The following is a 13,427-nucleotide window of genomic DNA, read 5'->3' on the forward strand; positions in this document are numbered from 1 at the left end:
TCATGGATATTGATGACACAGTGATCTAAGTACAGCTGCCATAGTGTTTATATTTTATTTTGTGAGCAGTACTGGTATCATGATTTTAGAAATTATGACACACATTTCATATCCTACAATTGAATTAATAATATTAATATTGTGAAGGTATACATGCAACAAAGCAATACACCTATATAACTCCACTGATGTTGAGAAAACAAGAGAGCTTTCTTATCCTGTTTCAGTGGCCGCAATCTTACATTGTGGCAACTTCATCCATGCACTGTAGTAAAAAGTCTCCCTCTGACATCCTCCGTGAGTCAACCCCACACAGAAAATAGGGATGTAAGTTTAGAGGTATTTGGTACCTTTGGAAGGTATGTATTAATTGTCACTGAAGACACACTGCAAATTTATTTAGGGTGTTGCACTATGGTTTACTTCGTTAATCCATTAAATGTATTCAAGTACTAAAATATATGGCTTATGGAGGATTATGCCATGTAAATTGATGTTGCCAACAAATGTGTTAAAACAAGCACTATGCAAACTGCATACAATTTGGTTTCTGACGTTTAACTCTCAGACTGCCAGACTTTATTTAGCACTTAAATTGCTTGTTTTCCCATAAATAGTTCTATTTTCAAGCAATATAAACTTGTGGAGCCTAAAAATCAAATCAAGTTAGAAAAAAATCAAATGAGAATAGCATATAACTCTCATATCTACCTTCCATCTACAGTTTCCAATCTTTCTTGGCCATCAGGAAGACATATGCGGAGGTCAACCTTCCTATTCAAAATATTATCCTTAAAGTCTTCTGAACTTTGGTTCCCAGTTCCTTCTGAGTCGGAAAAGGAGTTCTGCTTCCCCAGAGGTTTAGGAGCAGGGGGTTGGCTTGGTGGCGAGGGGGCACGGGCCTTCATTTTTTCTAAAATAGTGAGAAAATGACACTGAATTTAAATTCATTCTGCAATTACTTTTGTTCAGAAATTACCACACAAATGTCTCTGATGGAAAATATAAGGTAGTGAGGCACTACGGTCATTGTTTATTGCAAAATGCCCTGTATGTCTAGTTTCAGTTAATTGCATTTTTCTCATGCACCATTGGTAAGTCGGGGGGGGGGGGTGTTATATGTAGTTAGCAGAGTGGCATATCAGGAGGGGCAGAGTGGTATTTCTAGGTGCAGATTGGCATTCCTAGAGGGCATAAAGCATATCTGGGGCAGAGTGGCATATCTGGGGGGCAGATTGGCATATTTGGGGAGCAGAGGGGCATATCTATAAGTAAGGTGCATTATGAATTAAGGGGGGACCTTAAAATGGCTATTGGTTTTCTGTGTGTGTATAATCTGTGCTGACTAACTGCATAATAGATACCAAAAATGTTAAAATACATGTATTCCTGTATATTAGGTAAAATACTGTTATACCATTCCACTAATGTGTATTTTTTCTTTAACAATACATTTTTCTTTAAAATACCACCAAACTTTTAGGGTGTGGCCTATAATCGGGTGTGGCCTATACTCGAGGCAATACAGTATGTATGGTAAGGTTGTTAGGGAGAACAGACTATGTTTAATGACTGTAATGGTCCAGGTTAGCCATGTTTTTACATGGCCTCAGATTAGACTTTGTTTCTCGATTGGCTTCAATAGCTTTGTTGGTTTTGGAATTTAAAAAAGGAAAGAAGCATGCAGTACTATCAAGATACAAATGGAGCAAAGGCAACTAATCTTTGTATAGTATATGAAGGACTAAAATTCTTTATTATGAAATGCATTTAAGCAATATTTAGAAAAGGTTTCCTGGATGGCGCTCTCAAAGAGCAATTGTGCAGCACAGGAGGGTTGGGGCTAGACTGAAGAAACTCAGGGCTTTGTCCCTAAGGCTGCTTGTGGGAGCTGGGACACTGTCAGGTAAAGCCTACAACACCTGGTATTCCCAGACAGTCTCCCATCCAGGTACTAACCAAGCCCAACCCTGCTTAGCTTCCAAGATCAGACGAGATTGGGCGCTTTCAGGGTGGTATAGCCGCAGGTAAGCGGTTCTAATATAACTCTGGATCTTCATTGAATGGAACACACGAGCGCCCCCTAGTGTACCTTGACACTGTCAGGTAAAAACAGAACCTTTGTGAGGTATGAAACAGTTTCCTAAAATGAGACAATGAATCTTATTGTACATTATCTAGGGTTGTATGAACAGTAACAAAAATCTAGAGTGTTCTATAAGGTTAAATGGGTTTCTGTGAGTTCTGTCAAGTTTGGTTTCCCATTTAAATTCTCTATAAAGTGGATGTGCTAAAAGCATGAAAAGTTTTATTTGGGTATCTATGAAATAAAAATTTTAATTTTAGCAGTATTTTATGGACAACAAAAGTGAAAAAAAGAAAAACAGAAATGTATATGAAGGCAGGTACACCCAAAGCTAATAATGGAATATCAGGCTGGGAGGAAGGTGGGGTGGCTGATAAATCCTCACACCTGGCGACATCACCATTTGCTTATCTTTTTAATATAATGACATTCATCAAAACCACCCAGCCTTAGCCGTGGATCTAGGGTGATATTCCACATGAATCTCTCACATTATTTCAAGAGTCATAATATCAGTGACATATTAATCATTAAAGGGTATGGCTATAGGTGAGGTTCTATGCTATTTTTGTGATTTGTTATTACAAACTGGATGGGTGTAGCATAAATAATAACTATTGCACTGGCACACTGACAGGCTATTCTAACAACAGATCAGTTTTTTTTTTACCAGCACACAACTTTTATTTACTTTTATTGGCAGGTGAGATGGAGTACTTAGGGTTACATTTAAAGAAAACTTTTAAAACAAAATTAACCTTTAGGGAATAATTCTGGGGACAAATAGCAAACAGGGCAAGAAATCTCAGAACTAGCCCTTAAACACACAACATCTGATCATCCTATTATACTGGCAGTGTAAAAACAAACAAGAGTGTGGGTATACTTTATTTGAAACAGGGGAAACATTTAGACAGAAATACATATAAAAATCATAAATCTTTGCTGATACCAATAATAATAAACCAATAAAAACATTTTAAAGAGTTAATGAGCTGGAGACATGTGCTGATGCTGAGAAAGGGAGCACAACTTTCAACTTTGTGCTTCCAACAAGATATAAAAATAAAATCCAACAGAACCTGCCAGGTTGACACAAAAACACAGGTCTCGCTTGGCAGTATCACCTCACGTTATGTCAGGTTATCAGGGCTATTGAGAGGTGCCAAATATAGGATCCAGGAGACCAGGTTCACAGAGAAGTGGACAAAAAAAGAAGACACAGGGAGATACGGAGGAAGAAAGAAAAAAACTTTGAGAGAGCATGAATGAGTATTAGAGAGCAGGAGTGAGAGTGTGAGAGAGTACATATATTAATCATTATATAATATAATCGATGTGGGCATAGTTTTGGTGGACCTGGTGGAGGGACAGCATTTCATCTTCGAACCTAGGCAGCAGAAATGTCTTGTGATGGCCCTGGAAACAATACCGCCTTAAAATTTAAAACTTTCCTTCCATTGTCAATAAATCTATTTTACCAAGTACATTTTTCTAAAACAATATCCCAATCTCTCTCATTATTTGCAACAATCAAAAACCATTCCCAGAATTTTAATAGTTTGGATATGGAAAGCAGGTATCTGAGTACCATTGTAATAACCAATAGTAAAGCAATCACATTAAGAGTCAGCAGAATACCAGAAGCACATGTAAAATACTCAATTATGGCCAGGTGGAGAATATACATTAGACTCCAACCCCTGGACCAAGGTAAGAGATTAGGAGAAAGGGAAGTGATAGATAGAATAGTTAGTATGAAAACTGATATATATATATATATATCAGTTTTCATGCTAACTATTCTATCTAAAGAGAAAGGGCAGCGATAGAAGGGGATGATAATTAGAAAATATCAATTGGGAGAAAGGGGGAAGATCATAAGAAAAGGGAGAGACAGAAAGAAATGGAGAGATTAAGGGAAATTGGAAATATGAGATATAGAATGAGAAAGGGAAGGATCAAAGTGAGAGATAAAAAAGAATAGAGATAGGCAGAAAAATGTTTTGTGGACTGATTAAATGAAGTTTCAATTGTTCGGGAAGAAGATTTGGCACTACGTATGATGTAAAAAGGGCACAACATACCCACATGAAAACATCCCACCGGCGAAGTACAGTGGAAGGCGCATCATGATTTGGGGCTGCTTTGCTGCTTTGGGGCCTAGACAGAATATTATCTAGGGGAAAATGAATTCCCAGGTTTATTAAGGTATCAAAGGATAATGTCAGGATGGCTCAGCCGAACAATGACCCAAAACATTTAAGTAAATCTACTACAGAATAGCTTAAAAAAAAAGAAAATCTGCCTTTTGGAGTGGCTTAGTCAGAGCCCAGACCTTAACTGATTAGATATGCTGTGGAATGGCCTCAAGAGGGCCATTCACACCAGACATCCTATGAGTATAGCAGAGCTTAAGCAGTTCTGTCATAAAGAATTGCCTAAAATTCCTGTTTCACTTACTTTTTCCTCCAACACTGTGGATGTTTAATTGGTATTTTGACCAAGACGTGAAATATTATCATTGTTTGGTTATAATATATATATATATATATATATAATTTATTATGAAAAAATATAAACTATTGGGAATCATGAAAAAATGGCAGTTCACCTAGAACTATGAATTTCCAGTGCAAATGAGAAAAAAACATACTAAAATATACTTATGTTTATGTACTGATTTTGAAAAGACCTAATATGACATATTTTCATTGATGTTTGGCTTAACATGGCTAAATATAACTAGATTTTTTTTTTAAAGTTATATTATGCTGGAAGCTGATTCCAAAAGCGGCTAGAACTAAACTATATACTGTATTTGCTCGATTATAAGACAAGGTTTTTTTCAGAGCAAAGTATGTGAATTAATATTTACTAATAAAACTTTTCTTATAGCAGGGCTTGACAAATCCCAGGGCCAGGTCGCCATGGCGACTGAGAATTTTGTCCTGGCGCCTAGGTCAGGGGCGTCCAACTACGGCCTACCCGACTTCAATGTGCGGCCCGCGTGACCGGCAGACCAACGTTCACGTAGAGCAGCCGCGAGGTGAGGTGGTAAGACCGCCGTGTGTGCATGCCGGCCGTTTTATTTTTTAAGGGTCTTGCATACACCGTGCTGCTGAGTGGCAGTGCCACTCAAGAGGGCGGGCTCACAGAAGAGTTCCTCGTGACGGGGAGAGGATCGTCACGATGGAGGTAAGCAGGAAAAAAAGAAAAGCGAAAATCTAAGTATTTTTTAAAAAATTTTAGGGGTTCGAGGAAAGTGGACCTATATTTAAGGAGGGGGATTCCCTTGGGACATCATTAAAACTTAAATAATACAAAAACTGGGAATCTTACATTACTGGGTACATGTCCCACATTTCAAATAAACCCCATATAAGACTACATGTTTCCTAAAAGCACATCTTTGAAGATACCAGAGACATCCTACTTAACTTTCCAGGTGGCCAACTGCAACCACAAAACTAATGGTAATGCAGGAATTTGGGGTTCTAGCTATACCTTTTCACGTCAGGATTGTTTTGTGATGAATGCTTCACACTGGGCTACATGGAACAAGAAAAAAACAAAAAAAATATCCCTTTTCTCCTGAGTTGATAGAGACCTCATACAATACAGTGCAAATGTTTTAGGCAAGTGTGAATAAATGCTGTAAAGTAAGAACGCTTTCAAAATCAGACAAAAAAATGCAGAGAATTTTTAGAAATCAAATTAATATTTTGGTGTGACTACCCTTTGTTTTCAAAACAGCATCAATTCTTCTAGATACACTTGCATGTAATTTTTAACCCCTTGATGACAATTGCCTCCTAAACTTCAATGATGTCGATGAAATGCCTTAATAGTGATCACTGAACAAAACCGTCACAACTGTCACTGCGAGATTTTGCCACTCGCAAGATTGTGGTTTGTCCTTTCAAAAAATAAAGTTGAAAAAGTTTCCAAGAAGGTCTCTCCAGACCCTCCTGAAAACTCTGGCTAGCCTTGCATGTTGAATACAGGTACTGCATTCAACCATGCAAGTCAATGGAGCCCAGCTTTCTAATCACAATGTAAAATGCTTAAAAAAAAAATGTATGATGGGGCGTGGCTTCCCTTGCTCAAAGATGGCTGCTTAGATCTTGCGCTCCCCAGCTTGCCCGTTATAATCCGCATTCACCATGGGCTGTCTGAAATGACCCTCACAGCACCGGGATACTCCGGAGTCACAGCCCAGATCATCAGGTCACTCACTCCGCCACTACTTCCAGACACCTGCGGTCCTGAACACTCAACCCCCCTCACCCAAATGGCGCCTTCTCCTGCCAGCTTGTCGGGAGACACTACTCACTCACCTCCTAGTGGTAAGCTCCACCGTCAGCGGCAGTACTGTAGGAGATGTTCCCCTCCCTCCCTACCAAAGCGGATTTCAGTAATCTCATCACGGAGATGAAGCACATTTTGCACGAGGAGGTGGCGGCCCCGCAAGCAGACATTACTGGGCCGTGAACCTGACTCCCCTATTTGCTTGGATAGGGCACATCGTGCTTTACGGCCACGTGGCAGACCGTCTGACCCCCCAGGGATGTTATATGCTGCTTCCAAGATTTTACTTTGAAGGAGGAGGTTAATACGAGAGCTAGAAACTCTCGTTCTTTTGAATTTGAGGGCCACACACTGTCGCTCTATCAGGACCTTTCCTCAATCACTTCACGCACCAGACGAGCATTATGCCCTCTCACTACACTACTCCGAGACAAAGGCATACGTTTTCGCTGGGGATTCCCTTTTCAGCTTTTTATTACCCGTGGAGGCGCTACATATACAGTGAAAACTCCTCAAGATATCTGGGAAGTAACAAGGTCCTTGGGACTCCCGACACCACATGTGGAGGATTGGCTACATACACGCATCTCTACTGACAAACATTGCGCGTGCTGCAGACGCCTAGACGCCCAATGTCATGATTGACTCATGGAATATAGTGAATGCATGGAAGGGTAACCCAGCAGAGGTCGTTAGTTTCTTTGTTTAAGCATTCAATGAGTTAATCTGAGGTTGATTTAAATGTGTTTCTTTGTGCATGCCCTCTGTATCTGTTCTGGCAAGAGGTGTGTAAAAGATTCTAATAAACCTCAATTAAGAAATGGACCATATATAATTATTGGTATAGGCAATAGTTCAATGATAGGCTTCAAGGTTTCCTTGACCTTAAAATATGGAATGAAGGATTTGCTGAACAGGCATTCTATAGATAGGATAGTAGCTTGCTAATGCAGGGTATAGTTGTAACTCTAAAAGGGCATTACAGTATGCGTACAGCCACCACCTAAAATAGGGTTTCGACGTGTAAAGATCTTAGTGAGCATGTTTACCCAATTAGGTGAAGACCAATAGACTGACAAGACTGACATCATTATTCAAACCGTGTATATAAGTTAAGGCCTTGGAGAAGCATAGGAGGAGAGGTAGAGGGGAGATGTACTTGCCATCCACGTACTCTTCACGTCCCAACACTCCCTCCCTCCATCCTCAGGAATGCATAGGACAGATGTCATGAACTAAATTCCTCTCCAAGGTTTTGTAAGACTTGTTTCGTATTATTTTTGTTATCTTCTTTTTATATTCTTCTTCTATTTTTGTTCGTATTAAATGTTTTACCTTTGTTTGCATCTAAGTGACTCTGCCTATTTTTGACGCACATACATTTATATGTGTTCCAATTATTTGAAGTTTGTATTTGGCCCTATATACATTTTATTACATATCTGGCGTGCCAGCCCTGCGTATTTTTTCCTGACCTTTGCCCTCCAGCTTGCTCAGGGGGAAGGGCAGATATATCTGTACACTTTTTGCAAACTGTCGGGAGAAAATTAAGAAAAGGACCTTTGAGGATACAGACTTCCAGATTTTATTGGAAAAACAAGTGCTAAGAGACGCTATTGACGGCAGACGCAAGAAAGCCATACAGCGTGATACAACAGCCACTCAAGGAGAGTTCATTAAGAAGGGTAAGTCATGGATTTTATAAAAACATATGCTAACAAAAGTAAAATAACTTTTCAATTTGATAATTGTCCTACTAATGCACAGTTATGGGCTAGTATGTACAAACAATGTGAGCTAGAGAATATGAAGATAGATAAGAAATTGTTATGTATTGATAAACTTAAGAAGAAACTGCAAAATGTCCTAAGCATGTTTAAAACGTTTAATGACTTGATTGTGGAGGATTTACAGCCTAGACAAAGTATTTGCATGATTAACAAAGTTGTACCAGAATCTAACCCTGATGACAGTACTGACGACTTTAACAGCTGTCCCGACTGTTTTGTTTTAGCTCAGCAATTAGAGAACTTGGAGAGGGCTAGGGACAGACAAGCTCAGTTACTGTGTAAACTATGTTTAGAAAATAAGAAGGTGTCAGTTATCACAAGACAAGAAGGTAAGAAGGGCGTATCTTTTGTCCCTGAAATAGCTGGTACCTCAACAATAGATTCTGATGAGGAACTTGACGTAGGAGGAGTTGAGAGACAAAAGCTCAGAGACAGTGCAACAAAATTGACTTTAAAAATTAATGATCAATTAATAAAAATTGCCAAAGATATTCCTAAATATGACGATAAGATGGATGCATTCCATAATATTGATGTATTTGAAACAAATACAGACAAATTCCAATTAAATAACAATCAAAGAAACAAAATTTTTAGGCTTTGGATACCTTCACATATGTCCAAAAGGTTACAGGACACACCTACAGAGGATGCATTAGGTCAATTAGTGCATGCAAATGATATGGATAGATTGAAGCAATTAATTCTGTTTACAACTGGTGACTCATCTCCATCTCTTGACTTAATTGAATCTCTAAAAGTAAATCTTCAAGATGATCCCTTTGCATTTTTGTTGAAATTTGAGAAAGCCTATAGAATGGTAATGGGAGTTGATGATGGAGATGAACCACAGGCAATGATTATAGCATTTGTAAGGAAATTTAAATATCTAGATCCTGTATCAGTTCAGCTTGCCTCTGAAAAACCTAGTTTGCAAGAAGCAGCCATATTCATTGATCGTATTAGAAGAGCAATGAAAATGTCAACTGTAAAGGTAAAAGTATCTACAGTACAGGAACTAATTGACAAACGGCGAGAATTAACTCAGAATGACTGTCACAAGCCACAAACTAATCCTACTAATTTTGAACGATTTGATAATACTAACCAAAAGATATTCAGACCAAATGTTAGTTGTTATCATTGTGGTCAAAGAGGACATTTGAAGTGGCAGTGTAAACAATTTCTTAAAAATAGAAAATTTGTCCCTAGAACACAAAATAAGTTGACTTATGTAGCTCCAGTGTCAACTGACAACTGTGGCAGACCATATGTCAAGGGAAAATTACAGGGAAAAGAGATTACATTCCTAATTGATACAGGAGCTCAATTAAGTGTGACTAATCAAGCTTTGCCTATAACATCTAATTCACCTGTTTGCACGATTGTAGGTTTTAGTGGTAAAGGTAATACTTCAGCAACTTTAGTTACTGGTGTTTTGTTTGAGATTCCTGGCTATTTGTGTACTGAAATTGATATCTGGCATTGTCCTAGCTCAGAAAATATCTTAGGGGCTGACGTAATGAGAGAAAGAGGTTGGGTCATTGACTTAGGGAATCAAGTGATTTGGAGAAGTAATAACCTTAAAGGGCCTGTAGTAATAGATCCAAGTGACTATAGTATAGTGGGCGTTATCAATTTAATTGAGGAGGTATCCCCAAATCATGTTTGGCCACAAATGGATTGTAATGACTTGACTCTTGTAGAAATTGTGCAGAAACATCCCTCGTTATGGGCTCAATCTAAGAATGAGGTAGGGACGATGAAAGATGTTGTTGTTAAAGTGGAAGGAATAGATCCCATAGCTCAGAAACAGTACCGATTGCCTCCAGATTCAATTGAGCCTTTGTCCAAAATTATTGAAGAACTACTTCAACAAGGCGTCATACGCAAATCAAATTCGGTGACAAATTATCCGTTATGGGCAGTTAAGAAACCAGATAATTCTTATAGAATGCTTCTAGATCTGCGTATGTTTAATAAATGTACCCCAAATGTGGCACCAATTGTAGCAGATACCCCTGACATCATGTCTCGATTGAATGCTAAGGCGAAGTTTTTCTCGGTACTGGATATTAGTAATGGTTTTTTTAGTATTCAGATAGAAAGGAGTTGTCAATACAAATTTGCTTTTACTTTTCTGAATGAGCAATATGTATTTTGCAGATTACCACAAGGGGCGCACATGTCACCTAGTCTGTTTCATCAGGCATTGGCAAAAGTGTTATCAAAATTCTCAAGGCAAGATTGTATTCTACAGTATGTGGATGATATCTTGTTGGCAACAGAGAGTAGAGAGGAACACCTCACCTTGCTAGCAGAATTGTTTGATCTGTTGTACGAGTCAGGATTGAAATTAAATCCAAGGAAGGTCCAATTACTGAAACAAGAGGTTCAGTACTTGGGAGTTTTGATAAGTCCAGGCCAGAGACGTCCTTTGCAGGAAAGAGTAGCAACAGTAGCAGCTTTGCCTGTACCTACAACTTTCAAAGCTTTAAGACAATTCCTGGGACTTGTAAATTTTTCTAGAGACTTCATAGAGGGCTTTGCTGAAAAAGCTAAATCCTTATATGACTTACTAAAAAGTACTGATGATGACAATTTGTTTGGTCCATGGGGAGATGAGCAGCAGAAAGCGTTTGAACAACTAAAACTTGATTTACAGAAAGCACCAGCTTTGACAACTGTGTATCCATCTAAGCCTTTTGCTTTACAAGTTCATACCTCGGAGACGGCTGTCTCGGCAGTTTTACTGCAGCTACAGGGAAAGGAACAGTGGCGTCTCCAGCTTTCATATTTAGGGGGGGCACATGGGGGGCCAGGAACCAAAGTATGGGGGCCAATTATAAAACGGTACATATACACTATATATATATATATATATATATATATATATATATATATACACACACACGTTAGGCAGTTATTTCTCATTCTTTAATATTAGCCCCTGCTGATGACAATATATAGAAATATCACACCCTGCTTCTGATATATATTAATATTAACCCCTGCTGCGGATATATATTGATATTAGCCCCTGCTGCGGATATATACTTATATTATACCCTGCTGCCGATATACATAAAAATTATACCCTGCTGCCGATATATATTAATATTTGACCCTGCTACCAGTATATATTAATATTAGCCCCTACTGCCAATATATATTATTAGTCCCTGCAGCCAATATATATATAAACTTAGCCCCTGCAGCCAATATATATTAATATTAGCCCCTGCTGCCGATATATATATAAATACTAGACCCTGCTGCCAATTAATATTAATACTAGCCCCTGCTGCCAATATATGTTAATATCTCCCTCTCCCTCCCAAACTATCCTAACTACCCCCTCTCCCTCCCAATCTATCCTAACTACCCCCTCTCCCTCCCAATCTATCCTAACTACCCCCTCTCCCTCCCAATCTATCCTAACTACCCCCTCTCCCTCCCAATCTATCCTATCTACCCCCTCTCTCCCTCCCAATGTATCCCTATCTACCTCTTTTCACTTCCTATCTACCTCTTTTCACTCTCTAACCCCCTCCTAACTTTCTACCCTCCTCCCCCCCCTTTGAAGTTCACTTACCTTGGGCTTGTAGAAGTCCAGCGGCGGGATCGCGAGGTCTCTGTCTTCCTGGTTCTGCCGCAGTGTGCGCGGCTTCATTGCTGAGCGCCGGATATGACATCATATACCGGCGCTCGGCTTGAAATGCCGGCACTGCGACCAAGGCAGAGGCCTCGCGGTCGCGGAAAAGAGTGAGAGGCGCCGAACGGTCGCTGAGAACTTATTCCTCAGCGACCGCTCGGCGCCTCTCTCTCTCTCCTCCGGGGGGCACAGCATGATTTAGGGGGGGCCATGGCCCCCTCTGGCCCCCCCCTGCCGACGCCACTGGAAAGGAATGGAGAATAGTTGGCTATTTTTTCAAACTCCTTTCACCTGTGGAAAAAGGGTTTGAAACGTGTGCAAGACATCTGGTGGGTGTACACTTTGCAGTCAAGGCGACTGAACATATTGTTGGGTTTAACAAACTAATTCTGCAGACCCCTCACTCCACCTTGAAATTGCTTCTTGAAAAAAGTATCCCAGGAGTGTCACATCAAAGATTTGCACATTGGTTGTTGTCTTTATCTCCAAAACAGAGTGAAGTGGATCATAAAGCTAAATATGTGCTCCCTCAACTAATGCAATATGAGGGTGAATCACATGAGTGTGTTGAGACATTTCAGGGGGATTTTCCATCTCTTTTTAGAAAAGAAGTAGAGGAAACTGATGAACCAGTATTTGTAGATGGTTCTAGATTTTGTTTGAAAGGACAATATTATACCGGATATGCCATTTGGTTTCCAAAAAAAGGCCGAGCTATTCAGCACAGACTACCAGGACATTTTTCTGCACAGAGAGCAGAAATTGAAGCTGTTAAAACAGTATTGGAAATTAATGAGAAAGAAAATAATGATCCTTTGGTAATCTATAGTGATAGTTCATATGTCGTACGTTCACTAACAGACTACTTACCTGTGTGGAAAAAACGAGGTTTTGTGGATTCATCTAACAAAATCTTAAGTCATGTTGATACATTGCAGACTATCTTTGAGCTTGCTTCTAAAAATCCTAACCGATATGCTATTGTCAAAGTACCTGGCCATAGCAGAGGAACTAGTGATTTAGCTTTGGGAAATGAGAAAGCAGATTCTCTAGCCAAGGAAGCAGCTTTGATAGGAGAGAGAGTGATGGAACTAGAACCGTTGGAAGTACTACCAGTAAAGAGTAAGGAAGCAAATTTACCTTCATTTAGTGATGAACAGATGAAAGATCCGTTCATTGTGGAATGTAAGAATAAAATAACACCTCCTTTTGTTTGTGAAAATGGAGTGATTTGTTATGAAATGCAAGGTAACTTACTTCCAGTTGTGCCTAAACACTTGCAGACGGAATTCACCCGCTATAATCATGAAAGTTTAGGTCATGTGGGTCAGCAAAAGTTGCTGGAAATTCTCAAAGAGAAGTTTTATTGGGACAAAATGGAAGACTCTGTACAAAATGTTGTTCAGTCATGTCTCATTTGTGCTCAAGTAAACCCCAGGCCTAAAGGACAAAAGCCTCCACTTCTAAGAATTGCACCTGCAGACGGTCCGTGGTCTACATTGCAGATTGACTACGTAGGTCCCCTACCTTCAGGTAAACAAGGTCTCAGGTACGCATTGGTTGTGGTAGATGTATTTTCTAAGTG

General features: G+C 39.4%; 1 non-coding gene across 1 annotated transcript; it reads right to left on the reverse strand.

Annotated features, from left to right (window-relative positions):
* Nucleotides 1-1,910: 1,910 nt before the first annotated feature.
* LOC149283557 (5S ribosomal RNA) lies at nt 1,911-2,029 on the reverse strand. Its single transcript, XR_016277912.1, has one exon. It is a non-coding gene; the product is annotated as a 5S ribosomal RNA (ribosomal RNA).
* Nucleotides 2,030-13,427: the final 11,398 nt, after the last annotated feature.

The sequence above is a fragment of the Sceloporus occidentalis genome, unplaced genomic scaffold, assembly GCF_023333645.1.
Source record: "Sceloporus occidentalis isolate IW3139 unplaced genomic scaffold, rSceOcc1.0.p SCAF_102, whole genome shotgun sequence".
Classification (NCBI taxonomy): domain Eukaryota; kingdom Metazoa; phylum Chordata; class Lepidosauria; order Squamata; family Phrynosomatidae; genus Sceloporus; species Sceloporus occidentalis.